We start from the raw sequence: 20,917 nt of genomic DNA, 5'->3' as shown, positions 1-20,917 counted from the left end.
AGGATAGACATGCCAGTATATAACCAGAAAAAGCAATCCAGTGTATTTCTCCATCATAACTTTGTAGTGAGTTAAAAGCCTGCAAGCATTGTTAAGAATCTGGATTGTTTAGCTAAGAATTGGTAGGAAAATAGGTATACCTGGGAAATCACATTAACATGCTTGTCATCTGTTGTTCAGTACCCAGGAACGTCATATATGTATCCGACTAATCAGAAAAAAATATGTATATGTATAAATACTTTGAGCCCCCAAAATTTGAGAGAGGTCTTAGTTAATTTAGAAAGTTTATTTTGCCAAGGCTGAGGTGACACAGCCTCAGGAAGTCCTGATGACCTGTGCCCAAGGTGGTCAGGGCACAGCTTGGTTTTATACATTTAGGGAGACATGAGACATCAATCAATATATGTAAGAAGTACATTGGTTTGATCTGGAAAGGCAGGACAACTAGAAGCAAAGGCAGGAAGACTTGAAGCAGAAGTGGGGGGAGTTTCCAGGTCACAGAGAGGTGATACACAAATGGTTACATTCTTTTGAGTTTCTGATTAGTCTTTCCAGTCCTTTGGAAAGGATTGAATGTCAGATATGCATCTATCTCAGCAGAGGAGTGACTTTGAATAGAATAGGAGACAGGTTTGCCCTAAGCAGTTCCCAGCTGGCTTGAGTTTTCCTAGTGATTTTGGGGGCAAGATATTTTCCTTTCACAAGTGTTTGGTGTGTGTCTCTATGAATGCCCACAGGCTGACATTTTTGCAAGTACTTAATGTCTACCAGGTATTTGACTGATAGGTTAAAAAAAAAAAAAAACCTAATGAAATATAGCAGTACTGTAAAGTAGGTAAAAATTATCATTCAGTTTTATCTTTCTTCACTCAAAATGTTTATTCAGGCTGAGCATGGTGGCTCACACCTGTAATCCCAGCAGTTTGGGAGGCCGAAGCAGGTGGATCACCTGAGGTCAGGGGTTTTTGAGGCCAGCTTGGCCAACATGGTGAAACCCCATCTCTACTAAAAATACAAAAAATTAGCTGGTTGTGGTGGGGTGAACCTGTAATTCCAGCTACTCAGGAGGCTGAGGCAGGAAAATCACTTGAACTCAGGAGGTGAAGGCTGCAATGAGCTAAGATTTTACCACTGCACTCCAGCCTGGTGACAGAGTGAGACTTCATCTCCCCACCCCCACAAAAAAAGTTTATTCAGTGTCTACTGTATCTCTCATAACATTCAATGTAATGGGCAAGGGATATCAGTGTAAAAACGACACACAAGGTCCCTGCTTTCATGGTGCTTATATGAAAAGCAAATGGGAAGGGCAGAAAATAAACAAATTCACAGGAGTCTCTGAGCTAACAATGTGTTTCTCATCCTTATTATTTTCAGGTGTCTCTGAAGAAAAAAGACAACAGTTGTGATGGTTAATTTTATGTGTCAACTTGGAAGGTGTTTTTGGATGAGATTAAAATTTAAATCAAAGCACTTTTAATAGTAAAACATGTTGCCCCCATAATATGGGTGGGCCTTGACCAATCAGCTGGAGGACTGAATAGAACACAAAGACCAGCCTCCTTGAGCAAGAGAGAATTCTCCAACAGATTGCTTTTGAACATCAACTGTACCACTGGCTCTCCTGGGCGTCCAGACCGTTGGCCTACACTGCAGATTATTGTGAGTCCATTCCTTATAATCAATCTCTTTCTGTTTCTATTGGTTGTGTTTCTCTGGAGAACTGTAATGAAGTCAGCAATAGAATATAACATAATGAGGGTGGAGTGGAGTGAGAAGAGAAGCTATATTTGAGGGTATTCTTGGGGGAAGGTCTCTCTGAGAAGGAGACATTTGAGCTGTGATCTCAGTAATGCCTGAGAAACAGTTATCTGGAGAACAGCAGCTTGAAAGGCCTTAGGGCATAAAATAATTTGGCATTTGGAAGGAACAGAAAGAATTAAGAAACTGAGGTACAGAGAGGTTAACTATTATTCAGAGAGAAGAGGCGTGGTGGGAGGTGATTGGATTGTGGGGGAGGATTTCTGCCTTGCTGTTCTCTTAATAGTGAGTTCGTTCTCAGGAGATCTGGGTGTTTAAAAGTGTGTAGCAACTCCCACTTTATCCCCTCCCTCCTGCTCCAGCCATGTAGGATGTGCCTACTTCCCCTTGGCCTTCCACCAATGATTGTAAGTTTCCTGAGGACTTCCCAGACATGCTTTCTGTACAGCCTGTGGAACTGTGAGCCAATTAAACGTCTTTTCTTTATAAATTACCCAGTTTTGGGTAGTTCTTTATAGCAATGCGAGAATAGACTAATATGCAGATATACAGTTAATATCCATAAAACAGGCCAGAAAGCTTCTCAGGATAAAAAGATATGTGTTTTTTTTTTTTTTATGTTGTGAAAACATTTAATGACTTGAAAGGAACTCTTGAACAACTGAGAGTGTCACAGTGATATGAAAAATAGCAGTCAATTGTCCTTCTGTATTTATGTTAAGAAAAATCCTGTAAAATGTCCCCTCCCTGCCAACTTCACAGTTGCCAGTGAGATGAGGTACCTTAAGGCAAGGATATGACCAGGTAATTGGCCCTGCAAATTGATGACAATTAGATCATTTGTACTTGAATAGCAGCAAGCAATACTTGTAATTGACAATGGGTAGGCTGTAATTGATATCAATGATTCCCAGGAAGAAGGGAGTAGAAGACTAGAGAGAAGGCTTAGATTGTGTTTGTGGGCGCAACAAAAATTAGCAACAATGTGTACTTAGAAAATAGGGTTAGAAAATTGGGCATAAACCACAAACCTTATAGTACTTAATTTGTATCTAGATTATAAACTCCCAGGGATAAGGAGTGTTCCATTGGATGCTCCTTGTGATACAGCACAAACTTACCCTTGCTTTTGAGAGGTTAGAAAATAATTTTAAAAGCAGAAAATTTCTACAATGCTGGGACTTTTGCCATAGTTCTGCTGCTTTTGTTTATACAGTTTTTCCCCCATTTTCAAGGTCTAAGGGTTTCATGAATCTTAGGCTCATTAATTTTTATAACATGCCTATGTTGTTGATGTCAAACTTTATATTTTTACCCAAATATGAGAAATGTCGCCCAGAGTGGTTATAGAATTCACTCTTTATCACAAAGCAATTGAGAAAAGCCTCGAATGTTTCAGTCAGTAGTTCTCACTGATTATTTTGTGTCACATTGAGCCATTTGCGTACTCTGCCTTTGGGCTAGAAAGGAAGTAGCATCTAAGGCAGAGTGATAGAATCTGCATGAAGTAAATGGCTTGATGAAACACATTCACAAAAATGGCCCTCTGCAATTCTCCATTGATAAAATTTCTTTGGTTACTCAAAATGTATTTATCCTTATTTCAAAATGCATTCATATTTGGAAAGTATATATAAATGAGTGGGGAACACATCACTATCCAGTGTCAACAGTATTTTCATCTGATATTTTTTATGATTAATTTTTATTCGGGCATTGAGATGTTACTGCATACACTCTTCTGTTTCCTGCATTACAGTTCAGAATGACATAGTAAATAATTTACCATATCATTATAAACTTCATAACTAAACATTCAGTGACTGTACATCATTTTTCCTAGTGCTAGTCTCATCTTTTTCCATTTTTGTGATAATTATTTGTATCAAGGAATATCTTTGTGATGCTCTTTGCATTTAGATTATGTTGTTGTGACTTCTGAATTGGGTAAAAAACATGGTAATATTTTAAAAGTGTGATTTGGCATTGACATCCTAGAAATCCTAGAATGCTAAATCTCAGATGGCTAAAGAAGTACTCGTCAAATTTAAAATACACATTAAGTATTTTTAAAATTGGAATTCTGATTCACTGTGTTTGGGGTGGGGGCTAATATTCTGCACTCTAATAACCTTCCAAGTGATGTTGATGATGCTGGCCCTTGCCTCACACTTTGATGGGAAAATGCTAGTGATTTTTTTCCCCTAAATGTGTCAGTGATCGTTATGTTTCAATGTCCATGTATATCCAAAAACCCTTTAACCTCACCGCCATGCAGGGAAGATATCATGACTGCATGTACATTTTTAGGTTTATGTATTATTCGCCAAAAATTCAGTAGTTAAATCCCTTTCCTTTCTGGCATTTGTTTTGTAGAAGAGTAGCCTGAGGACACCTCACTCTGTTTTCATTTGTGGTTAGATAACCTCTTACATTCCCCACCCTGTGTGTTTATAGGGTCATAATTCAAAAACGAAATTCAAGCAGCAGGGCTAAGTGAGCTCCAGCAGGACAAATCCTCCTGCTAATCACAAACTCTAGACACAATACGAACAACTGTGTGAAAACACTGGGGAGTGAACAAGAGCGGTGAGATTTTAGAGGGGAATTGACATGCAGAAAAAGGAAAGAGCACAGAGTGAGTTTCTGGAGTTTATAATTTTTAGTTTGAGGGCAGGTCATAGTCAGTGTCACACTGCCAATTAAAACTCCCACAGAAACCTGCGGCCTTTTTGGCAAGAAGAACTGGAGGTTAGAGCTTGAAGCAAACACTTCCTCTCAGAAGTCTAAGGGTAGTCCTAAAGGAGAGGGAAAGGGGGCCCCCTAAATCTGTGTATTAACTCTCCCCATATCTCAAGGCTACACCATGAACCGTGAGTGTAGAGTACACTGCTAGCAGCTCAGTTAAGGGTGAAAGATATGAAGTAACATTTTTGATGCCACCTATAGGGGAACACGTTTAACAAAATATGTATAGTGCCTAGTTTAGTTACCTACTGAAAGAAATGTTGAAGACTTGAAGAAATAGAGAAATACACCATGTTAATAGAATAGAAGACTAAATATTGTTAAGATGTCAATTGTACCTCAAATTTATCTATAGGTTCCATGTAATCTCTATCAAAATCCAACAACCCTGCTTTTAAAATTCATACCAAAAATCAGGGACCTAGACTATCCAAAGCAAACTTGAGAAAGATGAACAAAGTTGGGAGACATATAACTATGTAACTTCAAGATTAGCTATAATATGCTGTAATCAAATTATTATTTTACTAGCATAGAATTAGTAAATAGATTAAAGTAATAAAATGAAGGGCTAAAAACTAGAAACACACTTAAGTGTCCATTTGATTTTTTGGTCAAAAATTCAATAGGAAAATGAATAATCTTAACAAATAGTGTTAGGAAAACTAGCTATCCCTTGGGAAAACAATATACCTAGACCTTACTTTACACAAAACACAAAGATTAATTTCAGATATATTATAGACTGAAATATAAAAACTATAACATTTTAAGATAAAAAAATATAGGAGAAAATCTTTGTGACCTGTGCGTAGGCAAATGTGTCTCAGGACACAGAAATTAAAACCACAAAAGAAAAAAAATGAATTAGATTTTCTCAAAATTAAAAACTTCTTCATATTAAAAATGTCACAACTTTGGCAGGAAGGTATGCATAAAATTTTTAAAATGCAAGTAGTCAAACAGCAAAGAGGTAGCTCCCACTGGCCTAAGCTAGGACAATGTGAACATCAAAATAAGAATAATGGATGATCATCCTTTAAATTAAAATGATCCGTGAAACTGCTGATAAATACATAAATAAGTAAACAAAGTAAATGGAGGTGTAGAGGACCTATTTCCTACAGTAGAATGACAACCAGTAAATGTGGAAGCAATGATAAAATTGTGAATCACTATTTTGCAGCCATCATAGTAACAATTATTGCAGACAACACTTATCAATAGATGCCCAAACCAGTGAGTGAATTTTAATGAATTTAAATCAAGAAGAGTGTATGTATACAGTCTCAAATATCTATGCACAGATTACTTATAAATCACAAAGGCAAAATGGTAACTTTACAACTGAGAAATCTGGCAGACTCTACCTTGGATCTAACCAAAAGATCAAAGTTAACATTAGTAGTAATGGGAAAAATTGATAATATTTACTTCTTGATGTGACACACTGAGAAGAACATACATCATTTACAGTATTCCTGTCAAAAGTGCATAGCCTGACACTGATCATGAGGAAACCACCAGACAAAGTGAAATTGAGGAACATTCTACAAAACAACAGACCTGTACTCTTCAAATGTCAATGATGTGAAATTTTTCAAAAAAGAATGAGAACCTATTCCAGATTAAAGCCTAAAGAACCATGACAATGAAATACCATGCATGATCCTAGATTAGGTCATAAATGGGTCAAAGAAATCCTATTAAGGACAATTGGTGAAATTAAATAAAAATTTTATAATTAGTATTAGCAATGTTAAATTTTCTGAATTTGATCATTTCACTTTGGTTATGTAAGAAAATGAATGACCTTAATTTTGGAGGAAGAGGGGAGAGAGAGAGAAAACACAGCCTATAGTAATAGTGTAAAAGGTAACAATTGCTGAGAGGTGTATATGGCAATTAATTTTATTATTCTTGTGAACTTTAAGTTTTAAATTATTTTAAATGTGAAGTTTAAAAACCAAGGCAAAAATACAATTCAAACGTTTTGCTGCTGTTTATTGAGGGATTCTCTTCGTAAATGGATTCATCTTTATCTGTGATTTAGGGTCTTAGGACATGCAGATTTTCTTTATTGGTATCATCTATCAATTATCATTTAATAACTTTTTTCAAATGTTATTCTTTTTTATCCTCCTTGAGAACCAGGTATATCTCTTATACTTTTAAGAGGTACATGTTGCCAGGACCTCCTGAGGCTGTGGCATGGGCGTGTCCTTGACCTTAGTAAAATAACCGTTCTAAATTGATTGAGACCTGTCTCAGATACCTTTTGGTTTACAATCGGTACTTAGAATCTTTCTCTTTTATTTTTAATGAATAGTTGTTTTAAATCTCTTTATCTAAATTGTCTGCATTCTGGTGGATCTTTTCAAGAGGATTCTCCAAATTGCTAATTTTATTTTCCACAACGTTAATTTCATTTTGTTCAGCTTCCAATTCAGATTCTATATTGTGTAGACTCTTTCCCTGAAAACTTTCCCCTATTACTTAACATTTCATCTCATTCTGTTTTCTGAAAATCCTTTCTGCTATTTTTTTTTTTCATAGAATCCAAAAAGACTCTATCTAGAGCCAAAAAAAGATGCCATTTTTGTCTAATACTACTTCTGTTCCTTTGGTAAATCATTATCAGGGGGCTTTCTTTCTGTGATTTTTCAGGTCAAGCTTCTTTTGTGTATACTGCAGTAGTTTGTTTTCATAGATACCATGCTAGCCTTTTTTACTGCGGACTCATCGATAAACAATGGAAGGGCCAGGGAGCCTGTCATTTGCTGATAGACGTCTAAAGCAGAGCTTTAAATCATTCAAATACTTATAAATTAGACTGAGATGAGATTTCCTCCTCCCCCTCCCCTATCTGGCTCCCTCATATATTTATACATGGGGAGCGGGGAGGAGGGTGGGGTGGGAGGATACGGTTGGAAGAGAGAGAATTTTCTTTTTTCTTTTTCTTTTTTTTTTTTTTTTTTGAGACGGAGTCTCACTCTGTCACCCAGGCTGGAGTACAGTGCGATGGCTCCATCTCGGCTCACCGCAAGCTCCGCTTCCTGGGTTCATGCCATTCTCCTGCCTCAGCCTCCCGAGTAGCTGGGACTACAGGCGCCCGCCACCATGCCCGGCTAATTTTTTGAATTTTTAGTAGAGACGGGTTTTCGCTGTGTTAGCCAGGATGATCTCGATCTCCTGACCTCGTGATCTGCCTGCCTTAGCCTCCCACAGTGCTGGGATAACAGACGTGAGCCACCGTGCCCGGCCTGGAAGAGAATTTTCTAACTCTCTCCATAAGCTGCTCAGTAGTGCACTTGTAAGGTTACACTTCCCAGTATTCAAAACACCAGCACAAATTCCCTCTCCTTACACGGTTATTTGTAATTTCTTTTATGTTATTCAAAGTCTAATCATTTTAACTAAGTTCCCTTGTTACTTTGGTCTGTAAAAAAGATACGTTTTTCACTAATAGTACAATCAACTTTTGGACAAAGCAAAGTTTCAACTTAGAGGAAGTAAGATACATCATTTTAATTCCAGTGATAAATGTCTATTTTTCCTTCTTAAATTGAATCCTTTTTGTTTCTTAGATATGTTTTTCAAAATTCATGTTTTGTGCTGTGCAGTAACTGCAACGAACAAGAATAGGAGCATGTTTTTTTATTTTGACAATTACTTTGAAGGTCTATATCTTAAAATAAATCAAGATATTATGGCTGGGCTCGGTGGCTGATGCCTGTAATCCTAGCACTTTGGGAAGCTGAGGCAGGTGGATCGCCTGAGGTCAGGAGTTAAAGAGCAGCCTGACCAATATGGTGAAACCCCATCTCTACTAAAAATACAAAAATCAGCCGGGCGTGGTGGCATGTGCCTGTAGTCCCAGCTACTCACATAGCTGGGAGACTGAGGCAGGAGAATTGCTTGAATCTAGGAGGCAGAGGTTGCAGTGAGCCGAGATTGCACCATAGCACTCCAGCCTGGGCGACAGATTGACACTCCGTCGCAAAAAACAAAACAAAACAAATACTACTTTTGTTATTAGGTTGTTGTTGTATAGTAGTAAATTGCAGCGAATGAGGATGGATTTATTTCTACTTTTAGAAATTTATTGGTGTTTTCTTTATGGCTTGATATATGAGCAATCATTTTAAATGTTCCATTGGCCCTTGAATAGAAGGAGCAATACTTATATAGGATTTAGGATTTGAAATACAGTTACACATAAAATACACCCTATTAATATATTACTCAGGCCCATTTTTTGTTTACTTGTTCTATCAAAGACTACGTTTAAAATGTTCAATTAAATTTATGTTTCTGGCTATCTAACTTTAAATTTCTAAGTATGCATTTTAAAATATTTAAATCCTCAGTTAAATGCTTAAAGATTTGCTACTATTTCTACATTTCATATGCTATGGTTTGTGCTTTTAGTATATATATTTATATAGTAACTACATATATATACACACATATATTAATTATATTCTATTTCCATTTATTTCATTTGTCAAAGCCTGAAAGATTATGTTAAAAACTTTTAGGAAATTATTTCTGACTTTATATCTAAATGTTTAATTTATATATTTACATATTAGGTTATCAAGTGCCTAAAAAAATCTCACCACAGTTTTATGTTTGTTGTTAATTGTGTGTTTCACAACAGAGAGCAACTTTATCGACTGAAAAGCTTATCTTGAACTCTCCTTTGATATTATTATTAGAATCTTTGCTTTACTGTCTTTTTATTGTCTCTATTTGTCCACCTTTTTCCTTCTAGTCTCTCCAGGTCACTTTGTTCCATGTGTCTTGTTGATAGCATGTAGTTGGTACATATATAGTGTATATGTGTGTATTTATTTATTCCAGACTATAAAAATAAATAATTAATAGTTAAAATTAAGAACTGTATTGAAGTATGACGTATATACAGTGCAATACTTGCTTCTTAAGTGTACTGTTTGGTGAGTTTGGTGTATAATCAATACACCCATCAAGCTAGAGTACATTTCTTTTCCACAGAAACTTCTGTCTCATGTCCTTTCCCAGTCAACCCACTTCCTAGAAGAACCTCTCTTCTCATTTCATAACCATAGGTCAAGTCTTTCTGTACTTGACTTTTACATAAACATAACCTTACCCTAACATACCTATTTGTGGCCTGGCTCATTTCCCTCAAATTAATGTTTTGAAGATTCACTTATTTTGTCACTTTTATCAGTAATTCACTGTATTGATTTTTGAGAAGCATTGTATTGTACAGATATAACGTAATTTTAAGCATGTTTACCTGATGCTGGACATTATTTGCTTTTAATTTTCAGTTATAATGGATAAGAAGCTATTATGAATATCCATGGACAAATCTTTTATGGACATATTCCCTCATTTCTCTTGGATATATTACTCAGAGTAGAATTGCTGATTCCTAAGGTAGGTAGGTAAAGTTTATAAAAATGCCACATAGGCTGGGCGTGGTTGCTCACGCCTGTAATCCCAGCACTTTGGGAGGACGACGCAGGCAGATCATGAGGTTAGGAGATTGAGATCATCTTTGCTAACATAGTGAAACCCCTTCTCTACTAAAAATACAAAAAATTAGCCGGGCGTGGTAGCCGGCGCCTGTAGTCCCAGCTACTCGGGAGACTGAGGCAGGAGAATGGTGTGAACCCGGGAGGCAGAGCTTGCAGTGACTCAAGAATGCACCACCGCACTCTAGCCTGGGCAACAGAGTGAGACTCCATCTCAAAAAAAAAAAAAAAAAAAAAAAAACCAAGAGAGAAAAAAAAAAGCCTCATAGTTTTCCAAAGTGGTTCTACCATCTTAAATCCCATTTGCAATGGAACCACTTGCTTTACATCATTATTGAAGTGGAACACATGTACTCCTGGGAGGTGGGAAGCACTCCTGAAACACTTTTGGGGGTTAAAAAGACCAGAAGTATTTTTATAATAATGCTAAGGTGTTATTTGTCTTTTCCTTCATGTGCACATTTGCGTGGATGCAGCAAAAGCAATGGTGGATAAAAATAAATCGGCTGGCATTTTGGCATAATCGAAGCAGCGGCAACAAACTGCACTAATAGTTATTGTTTTCTTCACTGCTGTGTACTCACAGTGAAAAACAAAAGGAAGAAAAAAAATAAACATAACAGCATCATATAAAAATGTCCTGATGAAACAGTAAAAATTGCTAATTTGAATTTCAACCCTTGGGTACACTCAATTTTAATATTCTTTTTGTAAAAATGGGCAGTCCACATAAATCACTACAGGTGCATTCTGAAGTACAATGGCTATCCTGACAAATAGAACACTTAAATTGTAAGTGAACTTGGCTGCATTTTCCGTGGAACAACATTTTTTACTTAAAAAGAAAGACTATCTGTGGTTATTCAGATTGGGTATTTTTTAGACATTTTTCAAAAATTTAGTGTGTCAGTCACTTCAAGGAAAACAACTGACAGTATGTGTTATCAGGGATAAAAGCTGAACTTTCAGGCAAATATTTGAATTTTGAAAATCTTGTAACCACCAACTTCTCAATATTTAAAGATGTATTTGATAAGATTGGTGTTGATAATATATGTGGCTTTTGATATTACACAATGAAATATGTCAACATTGGAATCTCTGAATAACTTAACCAATGTTTTGCACATAAACAATGAATGATGTTACAAAATCATGCTTGAATGAAATATCTATTCAAATTTCAAGATAGACCAATGGATTTTAATGTAACAGAATGTGAAAAGTTTATTGGTATGTCTCTTTTTCTGAGGGCCGCTGCTGCAAATTACCATAAACTTGGCGAGTGGGAATAACAAAAAAACACCTTCCTCTTCCAACTATATATCCGTGTGAGACTGTTTTATTCAGCTATCTCAACCAACACAACTTGTCACAATGAATTGAATGAAGAAACAATATGAGAATCCAGTTTCTATTAAGTCATACATTAAGACGTGTGATACTGAGTACCTTATTAGTTTATTTATATCTTTTTAAAAAGTTTAATTTTCCTTGTAATATTTGATCTAATGGACATTTAGAAGTATTGAAATATTTAATTTGGAAATTAAATGCCAAATATTTAGAATATATATATCTTCATTATTTAATTTATTTGTGTTGTCATTAGAGAACAGACTGTATTATGTCATCATTTGAAATGTATTGATACTTATTTCATGGCTCTATCTGTGGTCTTTTCACATCTTGGTAAATTATCCATATTTGGACTATGTATTATGATGTTTTTTTTTTTAAATAGTCCCATATTTCCTTCCTCTATACTTTCCTAAAGGGGATCTGATCATGACCCTCTCCTTCCTTAAAAATTGCCAAAAGTTCTTTAGTGCCAAATTCTATGGAGATCTTTACCTACTTTTCCAGATTTATCTCTAGTATTATTAACTGTACATTTGAGGTTCTCTGAACATACCATCATATTCACACCTCTGTAACTTTTCAGTTCTACTCACTGTATTTTTAGTACCTTGTCTTTGTTATAGACCTTGTAAAGTCTCACACCCAAGACCTTCAAGTGTCATTTCTTGTCTATGAGTTATATAAATACCAATGTGGCCACTGGTTCATAATATTGTTTAAATGTTTTCTATTCTTATTTTATTGTCTTCTTGTTTTATCAGTAAAAAATAGCATGAAAATTTCTGTATGTAATTATGGGTTTGTTCATTATGTCTCCCTCTAGGTCTACCAGTTTGCATAACACATTTAGAATTTCCTTTTTGAATTGCATGTGCATTTCAAATTGTTATGCCTTCTTACTAAATTTAACCTTTTATCATTATGAAAAGATTTTCTTTTTCTCAAAAAATTTCTTGTCCTAACGTTGACATTTTCTTGTGTGAATAAAACCACACCATATTTTTTATTTATTTTTCTTGTTCTTTTTTTTTTTTTTTTTTTGAAGAGGCAGGGTCTTGCTTTGTCAACTAGGCTAGAGTGCAGTGGCCCAGTCATAACTCACTGGAAACTTGAACTTCCAGGCTCAAATAATCTTCTTGCCTCAGCCTCGCAAGTAGATGGTACTAGAGGCATGTGCCACCATGCATGGCTAACTTTTTGTATTTTTTGTAAAGAATGGGTCTTACTATGTTGCCTAGGCTGATCTTGAACTGTGGACCTCAAACAGTCCTCCCAGTGCAGCCTCCCAAAGCACTGAGATTACAGGAGTGAGCCATCACACCACACCATGCTCACTTGTTTTCTTAATGTTTTCATGGTATATACTCTTTCATTGTTTTACTTCCAACATTTTTGTCTCCATATATTTAAATTGCATATCTTGTAAATAGCTTATAGATAGGTCCTCCTATTTCTACCCAGTGTGACAATTTCTGTGTTTTGATAAGAATGTTTTGTCCAGTTATATTAAGTGCAATTTTGAAGAACAGTATGTTTTTCTATTTGTCCCATTTGTTCTTTGTTATTTCCTGCCTTTGGATGTATTGAGTATTTTTATGATTATATTTTATTTTTTCAAATCTCACTCTATAGCCCAGGCTAGAGTGCGGTGGTGTGATCTTGACTTACTGCAACCTCTGCCTCCCAGGTTCAAGTGATTCTCCTGCCTCAGACTCTTGGGTAGCTGGGATTACAGGCATGCACCACCATGCCCAGCTAATTTTTGTATTTTTAGTAGAGTCAGGGTTTTGCCATATTGACCAGGTTGGCCTCTAACTCCCTACCTCAAGTGATCCACCCGCCTTGGCCTCACAAAATGCTGGGATTACAGCTGTGAGTCACCACACCCAGCCTTAAATGTTTTTTTAACTATGCATGTTATTTTGGGGGATATGGCTTAGCTTATGAAAGGCTGCCATGAATTAGGATTATATGACTTTATACGCAATTGAATGATTTTATATGATTATATATGATTATTTATTACCCCTTCTTTGTGCTATTATTGTTATACATATATTACTTCTACATGTTACAAAATCCCAGAATCTCATATTATATATATATATATATAATGTCAAAATAAGAAAAATAATTAGTCATTTAAATTTCTGCATATATGTATTTCTGGTGCTATTTACTTCTTCTATAGACATGATTTTTAATCTGATACCATTATTTTTTCAGCTTAAATTTTTCCTAGTGTTTCTTTCATGTTGGTGAAAATTCTCCCGAGTTTTATTCATCTTACAATATATTCATTTCACCTTTTGTTGAAGGTTATTTTTTTGCTACATACAGAGCTGTAGGTTGACATTTTAAAATTTCTGTCAGCCGTTTAAAGATCTTATTGTATTGTCTTTCTGACTCTTTTGTTTCTGATGAAAAGACAACTATTATTTTTGACCGTGTTCCAATAGGAACAAAATAATATGTAACATTTCTTTTATTGCTGGCTGCTTTTAACATTTTTCTCCTTAACGTTGGTGTTCAGCATTTTCACTTTTGATGAGCTTTCATTTGTTTTCCTTTCTATTTCCCATACTTGGGATTTGCTTAATTTCTTGAAACTTTAAATTTGTGTTTTTCACTGAATTTGGGTAATGTGCAGTCATTATGTCTTCAGATATGTTTTTCTGTGTCATTCTTTCTTACCTCTTCCTCCGCTACTCCAATCATACATACGTTAGTTTGTTTGATATTATCCTACATTTCACAGGTCCCGTTCATTTTCCTTCAATCTTTCTGGGTTTAATTCCTAATAACTTAAAGTTTACTAATTCTTTCTTCTTTATGTAGACCAAGTTCATCTAATACATTTTTTAAATATTTTTTTTAAAACCTAGAATATTATCTGGCTTTTGATAGCATCATTTCTCTAATGTTGTTTCTTACTGTTTTATAAATTCTGTCCTATTCTCTTGTAAAAAATTAAACCTATTTATAATAGCCACTCTACATCAGGGATATCTGTTGATCTGCTTCTACTGACTAAATTTTTCTCCAGATTACAGGCCATATTTTTCTCATGCTTTGTATGTGTAGTAATTTTTATTGCATATTGGACATTGAGCCTCTGGATCTTACTTGCCTAAAAGATACAAGTTTTATTTTTGCAGGCAGGCAATTAAATCACAGACAGATCACTCTGATTCTACAGAGGCTTGGTTTTAGGGTTATTTATAATGATTATATTTTAGCTTTATTCTTAACCATAAGGTGTACAGTTCTTAGTCCTGGGCTCATTTGTAAGACAAGGCCCTGCTGTGATGTTAAGGGAAGCCCAGTGTGTTCACCAAGCTATACTAACTTGACAGAACTTGACTTCTAAACTGTCTTCTTAGCATCAGACAACTGCTGAAATCTCTGCCTCCTAACTACTTACTGCTTCCTTCTAGGTTTCTTGAATTTTTCCTCTGAATGCATGTTATTTCATATTGTCCAAGCATTTGAGGGACTTATATGCAGAATTTAAGGTTATTCCTATGTGTGCCCTTCTTTTCAGGAGCTTTCTCCGATTTCCAGATATTCTGGTTACCGTAAACTCTTGACTTCTGTCTCTTCAGCTCAGTAAAGCTGCTTTCTGTTTGGACTCTAATCTTATTCTGTTGCAGGAAACTAGGAAATCTCTTTCAGGGAAAAGCTGTTTAAACGAGGCATTCTTTCTCTCAAGAACTGTGTCCCCTACAGTTTTGCCTGTTTTTGTTGTCTTGTCAGTAGCTTTAGGCAGTTTATTTTAATATCTTGTGGGGAAATTAAGCATGTTAATGGTCACAGAATTAATCCAGCACAATCTTTTCTGCCATTTCGAGAATTGGAGTTCCCCTGCTGATCAGAATCATTTTCTTTAATAAGAATGTTAATAACATTACCAATGAAAGTAACAAAAATATTTGATCTGTCATTTTATATTTTCTGTTTATACAGTTTCTTAACATTTTCAATTTCTTAGATTTTCAATTTAATTTGTTTTTTCCCCCACTTTGGTAATTTGGTAGTTATTGAAAATGGAAAGTTCCCACAAACTTTAGGAAAAGATGGAATCTTTGGTAGTCTTGCTACAGGGAGCATCAAAATCAGTTTAATTTTAGTTTAATTTAATTTATTGTCATTATTTTTTGAGATAGAGTCTCTGGTGCCCAGGCTGGAGTGCAGTGGCATGATCTCGGCTTACTGCAACTTCTGCCTCCTGGGGTCAAACAATTTTCCTGCCTCAGCCTCCTGAGTAGCTGTAATTATAGGCATGCACCACCATGCCTGGCTAATTTTTTGCATTTTTAGTAGAGACAGGGGTTCACAATGTTGGCCAGGCTGGTCTCGAACTCCCAACCTCAGGTGATCCCCCCGCTTTGGCAAAATCAGTTTTAAAGCTGTTCAGTTGATCCATAACATTTATAGCCCATCAGTGACAAACTATCAGTGACAGATTCTTGCTACCAAAAGTTAGCCAGTCAGAAACAGATTCACTCCAATATATATGCCTTTGGAGGGTCAAGCAATCAAAGGCATTCTCACCCAAGTTAACCATATTTTCACTGATGATGTCAACTCCTTATACTTCTGAAAACCCACCAATCTCTGAATGTCATGCTTTCCAAAAACCCTATGTACGATTAGAATTCTTTTCTGCTTGGAAAGACGGTATTTGACTGTCAGTGTTCTTCTTTATGATAATAAGCAATCAATTCTGCTTTAGAAAGTCTGTCTATTCAGTGGTTGGTCTTGCCATCCTTAGACAGTAAAAGCCTGTTTTTAATTCTACTAATTATATATCTCCATCAGTGTCAGAATGATTCCCTTCTCCCTTCTACCCCAGTGTGGTTGAACTACCATTTTTTTTTTTTTTTTGGTATGATGTGGGGTCCACTTTATATATGTATTTGATTATTTTATTATATGCAAATATAATATTTTATAATTTCCTTAAGAAAAGAGCTATTTTATATCCATATTTACAGAAGTCACTTACATGTAATTTTCTGCTTAACTTGCTTTAATTAACTTCTTTATCTTTTATATTTTGCTGCTGTGTCTTTATTTGTGAGGTCTTTATTTTGAATTATGTTTTAGATTACTTGAAATTTGCCCTTCAGTGATTTTTTTCAGGAATCTCATCTAGTTTATTTCCTGAACTTTTGTACATTTAAGATTTGTTTTTGCCTTCAAACTTTATGGATAATATCTTTAAGTATAGAATTTGTCAATTACAACCTTTCACCCATAACACTCTGCAGACCTAGCCCCTTAAATTGTAGAGAGACCTTGGATAATGATAACCTATTCTTATTTTCTTATTTTTATAAACTTATTTCTTTTTTTCTGCCATGCTTGATGCCTTTAGGATACCGTTAAAATTTTCTAACTTTTGTTTTAAGTTCAGAGGTACATGTGCAGGATGTGCAGGTTTGTTACTTAGGTAAACGTTTCTCATGGTGGTTCGCTGTACAGATTATTTCATCACCCAGGTATTAAGTCTAGCATCTGTTAATTATCTTTCCTGATCCTCTCCATCCTCCCACCCTCCACCCTCCACCCTCTGCCCTCCAACTGACCCCAGTGGGTGTTGTTCCCCTCTATGTGTCCATGTGTTCTCATGCTGTAGCTCCCACTTGGAAGTGAGAACACATGGTACTTAGTTTTCTGTTCCTGCATTGGTTTGCTAAGGATAATGGCCTCCAGCTCCATCCATGTCCCTACAAAGGACATGATCTCATTCTTTTTTATGGCTGCATAGTATTCCATGGTTTGTATGTGCCACATTTTCTTTATCCAGTCTGTCAGTGATGGGCATTTAGGTTAATTCCAAGTCTGTTATTGTAAATGCAGCAGTGAATATACACCTGCATGTGTCTTTATAATAGAATGATTTATATTCCTTTGGGTATATGCCCAGTAATGGGATTGCTGGGTCGAATGGTATTTCTGTCTCTAGGTCTTTGAGGAATCACCACACTGTCTTCCACAATGGTTGAACTAATTTACACTCCCACCAGCAATGTAAAAACATTCATTTTTCTCCACAACCTCGCCAGTATATTTTATTTTTTGACTTTATAGTAATAGCCATTCTGACTGTTGTGAAATAGTATCTCACTGTGGTTCTGATTTGCATTTCTCTAATGAGTGATGTTGAGCTTTTTTCATATGTTTGTTGGCCACGTGTATGTCTTCTTTCAAGAACTGTCTGTTCACATCCTTTGCCCACTTTTTAATGGAGTTATAAAACCATCAGATCTCATGAGACTTATTCACCACCACTAGAATAGTATGGGGGAAAGTGCCCCCATGATTCCATCATATCCAGCTGGTCCCGCCCTTGACACATGGAGATTATTACAATTCAAGGTGAGATTAGGGTGGAGACACAGCCAAACCATATCAGCATACAAAGTCTTTCGCCATTTGGTCACTCACTGTCTTTTATATTTTTCTTTTAATGAATCCTTCCCCCTTCCTGTCTAATACTTAAACACATAGACCTCTGTCTGAGTACTTAGTCCACATCCACAATCAAGAGTTATATCTCGTGTAAGCCTTTCTACAATTTTTAGATTTGTTCACTGTCTTCATTGTACTACCACTTGCACATTATACTACCACCAATTCGTATTTTATCAGAGCACACATAACACTATTGCATTTACATGTGCACCCCAATAGACTGTGAACCTTTAGAGGATAAGTAACCCATCTGATTTATCCAAGTGTCATTTGTATTTAGCAACAGTGCTTGCCATGGGAAGTGCTGTTTAATAAATATTTGTAGAATGAACGAGCAGACATGCAATTGGCATCTATTTTAAGAATGCTGGTCAGGAAGTCATAAAGGTGGGACTTGATTTTTTTTTTTTTTTTTTTTTTTTTTTTTTTGAGATGAGGTCTCACTTGGTTACCTAGTCTGGAGCGCAGTGGCATGATCTTGGCTCACTGCAACCTCCACCTCTTGGGTTCAAGTGATTCTCCCATCTCAGCTTTCCAAGTAGCTGGGATTACAAGTGTGCTCCACCACACCTGGCTAATTCTTGTATTTTTAGTAGAGACAGGGTTTCGCCATATTGGCCAGGCTGGTCTCGAACTCCTGGCCTCAAGCGATCCATCCGCCTCGGCATCCCAAAGTGCTGCGATTACAGGTATGAGCCACTGCACCCAGCCCTAAAAGTGGGATTTAATCAAGCTTGAAAACTTACCAACTACTTGAGTTTGTATCTCTGTGCTTTTGTGGTCTTACTTGTACAATGATGTGTTGTTAGGTAATCAATAAATCCTCTTCCAGCTCTGAAATGTCATGACTTTCTAAATCCATTTATCCAATCACCAATATTTCTTCTGGAGAAAACGATAGGTCTATTAATAATTTCAACAAAAATTTTAGTGTATCAGGGAAACCAAACACTAAAAACATAGCTTTTTCTATATGTGACACATAATTGATCTCATTCATTGCCCATAACACCCCAACCATGTAGATAATATTATTATCCTTATTTTACTGATAACTACCTGAGACAGAGATTATGCAATTCTTCTAAGTTCACAAATCACCTGTAAATCATGAAATTAATATTTGGAACTAGGTAAACTTACATGAGTTCTATGCTTTTAACTAGCACATTATATGGCTTCTTACGGTTCTATGCAGCTAGAATTACCTTTAAATGTAAATTTTGTTTCCAGTAAAGGCCATTATTCATTGCTCATAGTAGGTGCTCACTATATATATTTGTTGAATGAATGAATAAACTTTCATAATTTATCTGACAAGGTGTTGATATAGCAAGTAAACTAGAGCTGCAAGCACTCTGTAAATAGAACATATCTAATTGGCTGTCTCGCACTTTCCCATATTTACATGTAGTGAATATTAAAATGTAGTTGTGACCTTTATAAAGCACCAAAAGCAGCGTTTAAGAAGAAGAAAAATTTAAAAACTAAAATATTTTGCAAGTTCTTACATTTCAGCTAAGCATTACCACAAATAAGGGCATTATTTATAAAATACAGCAGTAATAATGCTTCCTGCAGATTAGCATGGAGAATGTATATCAGTAATAAAATCATAAATGTACTAGGCAGGTGGAATATCCTCACTGTGTTTAGTATTATCAGGATACAGTGGCACTTAGATCTAAACAGAAATTCTGATGTTAAGGTTGTCTTTAACATATGACTTTTGTATTTTAAAAATTAGCATAAAATATGCTATAATCATGGATAAAACTCTTTAAAACCTCTTGATTTGTATAGTTTAAAAGTACTTTGTATTACTATATAAAATACAGAAAAGACTGACAAGCAAAAGTCTGAAACCTATATTGCCACCATTGAAAAAGAACCACTGGCAACATATCGTATGAGTAGGAGTGTGTGTGTGCGCGTGCATACGTGTGTGTGTGAGAGAGAGAGACAGAGAAAGAGAAGTTAGACTGAGAAAATCTGAATATATTCCAATATTGTAGGTAAGGGTATGTTAGTGATGACAGTAATATTCCCAATGCAATGTCTCCTGCTCCCTCATGTTCTTGAACGACACTCTACCTCTTGCATGTCCCCAGTAAGTATTTTGGGAACTCCTAGCATTTATTTTGATACATCTACTGTTTCTGTTTCCCATTTAAAAATATTCTCTGTTCAAGGCCACTTGGTGCTGCCAGTGCTCATACAAGTTGACCTCTAAGTCTATGCTGAGAGTGTCCTTCTGTTGTTGGGTTCCATGCAGATACTCTGTAACTCACGTTGTTATCTTGGGCTGACAGTCTGGGCTCTACTCCTCTATGTAATTTACATAGGAATTCATCCAGACACTTCCTTAAGGTTCTGTCCCTAACTGCCCTTGCTACAGAGACCCCAAACAAAACTAAAAGGAAAACGGGGTCAGATGAGGAATGAGGTGCTAACAAATGCATTTTGTTTTCTTGACTCTTTTCTGTATGCAAAAATGTATTAGGTTTCACTATATGAAATCATCAATATTCAGGCATTTTTTTGCATGTAAAATCAGCATTTAAAAAAATTACTTTAAGTTCTAAGATATATGTGCTGAACCTGCAGGTTTGTTACATAGGTATAGATGTACCATGGTCGTTTGCTGTATCTGTCAACTCATCATCTTGGTTTTAAGCTCTGCATGGATTAGGTATTTGTCCTAATGCTCTCCCTCTCCTTTCCTCCCACCCCCCGACAGACCCCAGTATGTGATGTTCCACTCCCTGTGTCCATGTGTTCTCATTGTTCAACTCCTACTTATGAGTGAGAACATGTGGTGTTTGGTTTTCTGTTCCTGTGTTAGTTTGCTGAAGATTTTGGTTTCCAGCTTCACCCATGTCCCTGCAAAGGACATGGACTCATTCTTTTTTATGGCTTCATGGTATTCCATGGTATATATGTGCCACGTTTTCTTCATCCAGTATATCATTGATAGGCATTTCAGTTGGTTCCAAATCTTTGCTATTGTAAAATCATGCAAAATCAGCATATTC

The sequence above is a fragment of the Macaca mulatta genome, chromosome 2 (assembly GCF_049350105.2).
Source record: "Macaca mulatta isolate MMU2019108-1 chromosome 2, T2T-MMU8v2.0, whole genome shotgun sequence".
Taxonomy (NCBI): domain Eukaryota; kingdom Metazoa; phylum Chordata; class Mammalia; order Primates; family Cercopithecidae; genus Macaca; species Macaca mulatta.
The sequence above is the reverse complement of the archived record's forward strand: the minus strand, read 5'-3'. Positions refer to the sequence as shown.